The sequence below is a fragment of the Hemitrygon akajei genome, chromosome 5 (assembly GCF_048418815.1).
Source record: "Hemitrygon akajei chromosome 5, sHemAka1.3, whole genome shotgun sequence".
NCBI lineage: Eukaryota > Metazoa > Chordata > Chondrichthyes > Myliobatiformes > Dasyatidae > Hemitrygon > Hemitrygon akajei.
This window is the reverse complement of record NC_133128.1, coordinates 169,805,348-169,809,541: the sequence shown is the minus strand read 5'-3', so window position 1 is coordinate 169,809,541 and position 4,194 is coordinate 169,805,348. Positions and strand designations below refer to the sequence as shown.

Sequence of the window (4,194 nt, the reverse complement as noted above, 5' to 3'; positions counted from 1 at the left end):
AAAAAAATCTTATGGAAGTGATTCAAGGATGTTGTTGAAAATTTTCGACAACTACAGAGCACCAAACTATATTTAGCTGGATGACAACATGCTTCAAACAGACAAAACCATGAAGTGCAACATGTCACTGAAGATTTATTTTCTGTATTCTCATTTAGACTTCTTCCCTGCAGATCTAGGCACTATCAGTGACGAGCATGGTGAAAGGTTTCACCAGGACATTGCAGTCATGGAGAAATGGTATTAGGGCAACTGGAATCCATCATTGCTGGCTGATTATTGTTGGACACTTAAGCAAGAAGCCCTAGACATTAACTCTAAGTGCAAATGAAAATCATCAACAAATCATTTTTAGCTTAGTTGAACTATTGCAAAGCATCAGCACTATTATACAATTAAACACATTATATTCAATCAAAGTTAATTTATTGTTTCTCCAAATTCCTATGTGATACAGGTAGTTTGAAATTATATTTGTATTCAGCTTCAGGCAGTCCATCATAAACAAAAAAAAACCTGAGAAAGCATCACTTGCGAAAAAAATTGTTGTCCAATGTTTTTGTTACCAATTACACCGCATGTCCTTGAAGGTGGTCACTCCTGTAATCAGATAAATATTTGGGTCTCACTTGACATTATCCAGTAAATCAGCAGCCATCAGCCACGTTTGTTCTGCTGATCTACTACATTTCCTTGGGAAGAGAAGCACATCCTGAGATCTACCCCAATCCATTTGAGATGTGGGATATATGGAACAGTCCTTGTTTCAGTCTTATAGTGAGTGGATGGAGATGGGTCGAAATATATTTAAGACAGCTAGATTTTTGCACAGCAGGGGAATTAAAGGAAATAGGGAAAAGTCAGGTAGGTGGAACGGAGTCCACAGCCAGCTTATTGAATGGCAGAGCAAGCTTGACAGGTTAAATGTCCTGTTTCTCCCTCTGTTTCTTATGTCCTTATGCATCTTCCCCTCCTCTGCCCTTTCAGTGTTCCAAATGTACTTCACCCTCCACAACTCCCAGGTGCACTCTTCCCACTCCAGTAAACACTCCCCTTAACAAGGAGCCACAGGTGACGTAGCATCTGCCCTTGTACTTTATCCCTTCCCGCCATCCAGGGACCTAATCAGTCCTCCCCGATGCAGCAGAAACCTAGTGTACAGCGTTTAGTGCTCACAATGTAGTTTCCTCCACACTGGAGAAATCAGAGACAGGCTGAGTAATAATTTGCTGAGGAATTAAGTTCAGTCCATTGCCAGAAGGAATGAATGAAGAGCGGGGAGTCCAGTTGCAGACCGCATTAATTCTCTATCCCACCCTGGCATATTTATCTTCTGCATCGTTGTAATGAAGCTACTGTGAATGTACATAATGGGCGATCTAACCTGGTTCCTCAACACCACTTCTTTAGTCAAGTGAGCACTGCCGTGTCTCCAATTCCTGAGGAGATTATGGTGGGCGAGGTTTGCCCTCCCACCCCCCATTCTAACCAATTATTACAGAAGCACTGTCAAGAGTGCCTGCTGCATCGTGGTCTGGTACAGGAATTGCAATGAACTTGATCACTAGACACTACAAAGTATTATGAGGAGTTCTGAGAGGATCATCGGGGTTGCCCTACCACCCATCCAAGATATTTATCACGAGCACCATGTACGCAGGGCCCTTAGCATTGCCAAGGTGCCCTTCCTTCCGTCCCACAATCTCTTTGACTCCCTACTATCAGGCAGGAGGTACCGTAGCATTAGGACAAGGACTGTGGGGATGGGAAACAGCCTCTTCCTTCAGGCTGTGAGACTATTGAACTCCCTGCCTCCACGCAGGTCTCATCAATTATGCAGCGCGGGGGACATTCATGACACATTGTAACTTGTGTCGTAAATACACCTTATGCTAATTGTCAATCTTCTGGACTATCTTATTCATTGTTAATTTGTTGGTGGTGATTTACTTTGTGTCATCGGTGAGTTACGTGTACCGTGTTGTGCAGCTCATTGCAGAGGAATGTTGTTTCATTTGGCAGTATACATGTATGTGGCTGAATAGCAATAAACTTGAACTCAAACTTGAAGACCAATTGCAACTTAAGAGAAAGCACCTCACCTTCAGTATGGACATGTTGCTTTCTTCTGACATTTTCTCCGTTTGCATCAGCACTGGACTGTAACAAAAAGAGAAAACGCTAGAATTACTCGGCACTTCCGGCTGCATTTATGAGAAGAGAAACAGAGTTAACGTTTCTGGCTGAAGACCCAATGACAGAAATGTTAACCAAATCACAAACAAGAGAAAATCTGCAGATGCTGGAAATCCGAGCAGCACACACAAAATGCCGGAGGAACTCAGCATTTGCTCTGAGATCCCCTTCACTCAGTTCATCTGTCTCCACCTCATCTGCTCTCAGGATGAGGCTTTTCATTCTAGAACGAAGGAGATGTCCTCCTTTTTCAAAGAAAGGGGTTTCCCTTCCTCCACCCCATCAATGCTGCCCTCAACTGCGTCTCTTCCATTCCATACATGTCTGCTCTTACCCCATCCTCTTGCCACCCTTCCAGGTTTAGGGTTCCTCTTGTCTTTACCTACCACCCCACCAGCCTCTGCGTCCAGCACATAATTCTCTGAACTCCTGCCACCTCCAACAGGATCCCACCAATAAGCACATCTTTCCCTCCCCACACTCCCCCCACTTTCTGCTTTCTGCAAGATTGCTTCCTACGTGACTCCCTTGTCCATTCGTCCCTCCCCAATGATCTCCCTCCTGGCGCTTATCCTTGCAAGCAGAACAAGTGCTACGCTTGCACCTACACCTCCTCCCTCACTACCATTCAGGGCCCTAAACAGTCTTTCCAGGTGAGGCGACATTTCACCTGAGTGTCTATTGGGGTCATTTCCCGTGTTCAGTGTTCCCTAGGGTGTAACCTCCTGTACGTTGGTGAGACCCAATGTAGATTGGGAGACCGTTTTGCCAAGTATCCCAGTTCAGCCAAAACAAGCAGGATCTCCCAGCGGCCATCCGTTTTAATTCCACTTCCCATTCCAATTCCGATATGTCCATCCATGGCCTCCTCTACTGTCGTGATGAGGCCACACTTAGGTTGGAGGAACAACACCTTATATTCCTTCTGGGTAGCCTCCAACCTGATGGCATGAACATCGATTTCTCAAAACCACCCCCCCCCCACTTCTCCATTTTCCATCCCCTTTTCCCTCTCTCACCTCATCTCCTTGCCCACCCTTCACCTCCCTCTGATGTTCCTTTCCCCTTTTTCTTTCTTCCATGGCCTTCTGTCTCTTTCACCAATCAACTTCCCAGCTCTTTACTTCATCCCTTCCCCTTCAGGTTTCACCTTTCACCTGATGGCTCTCTCTCCCCTACCCCCACCTTTTAAATCTACTCCTCAGCTTTTTTCCTCCATTCCAGCCAAAAGGTTTCTGCCAAAATGTCGACTGTACTTTTTTCCATAGATGCTGCCTGGCCTGCTGAGTTCCTCCAGCATTTTGTGTCAGAAATGCTGTTTCTCTTCCACTTATGTGACCTGACCTGCAGAGTATTTCCTGCACTTTCTGTTTGTACTCTTGATTTCAAGTATCTGCAGTTTTTTTTTTGCTTTTTAATTTTTATCTATCTGTGATATTGGCTCAGTTCTTCTCTCTTTACTTCATCTGCCCCAGTTTCACAGGTTGAACTGCCGTCTCTGGCCACACCCTAGCTGAGTCATTCCGTTTACTCTATCCGTCCCTCCCCCATCCTCTCTCCAAGTTAATACCAAATAAGTTTTCTCTCTTTTCCAGTTCTGCTGAACGATCCTTGACATGAACTTTGTTTCTTTTTCCACAGAAGGTGTCCAAGCAGCCAAGTTTCCAGCATTTTCCGTTTTTATGACTTTCCCTTTTGTTATCTTCTCCTTGGTCCTACAAAGTTCAATGAAATCATCGATGTAAGAGGATTTGAGAGCCAGTTTTCCCCAGCACAGGAACAAATTGGGTGACCAGATGTTTGAATCTGAGGGTAAATTGGGAACTTCCACACTTGACAACACAGAGACACGGAGGTCAAAGGTATCCTTCATTTAAACAGTTACATGTCCAGCAGGATTTACCAGCAAAATCCTGGCCATTAAGACAGATTAATATGATTTCAGTAAGAAAGAACACATGAATAATTAGTGATTACCTACATGGGAAAGGTATGATA

General features: G+C 44.5%; 1 long non-coding RNA gene across 1 annotated transcript; it reads right to left on the bottom strand.

Annotated features, from left to right (window-relative positions):
* Positions 1–425: 425 nt before the first annotated feature.
* On the bottom strand, positions 426–3,905 carry LOC140727399 (uncharacterized). Its single transcript, XR_012098843.1, has 3 exons — positions 3,767–3,905; positions 2,103–2,160; positions 426–600 (listed from the first exon to the last, which is right to left on the bottom strand). It is a non-coding gene; the product is annotated as an uncharacterized lncRNA (long non-coding RNA).
* Between the last annotated feature and the right edge of the window lie 289 nt (positions 3,906–4,194).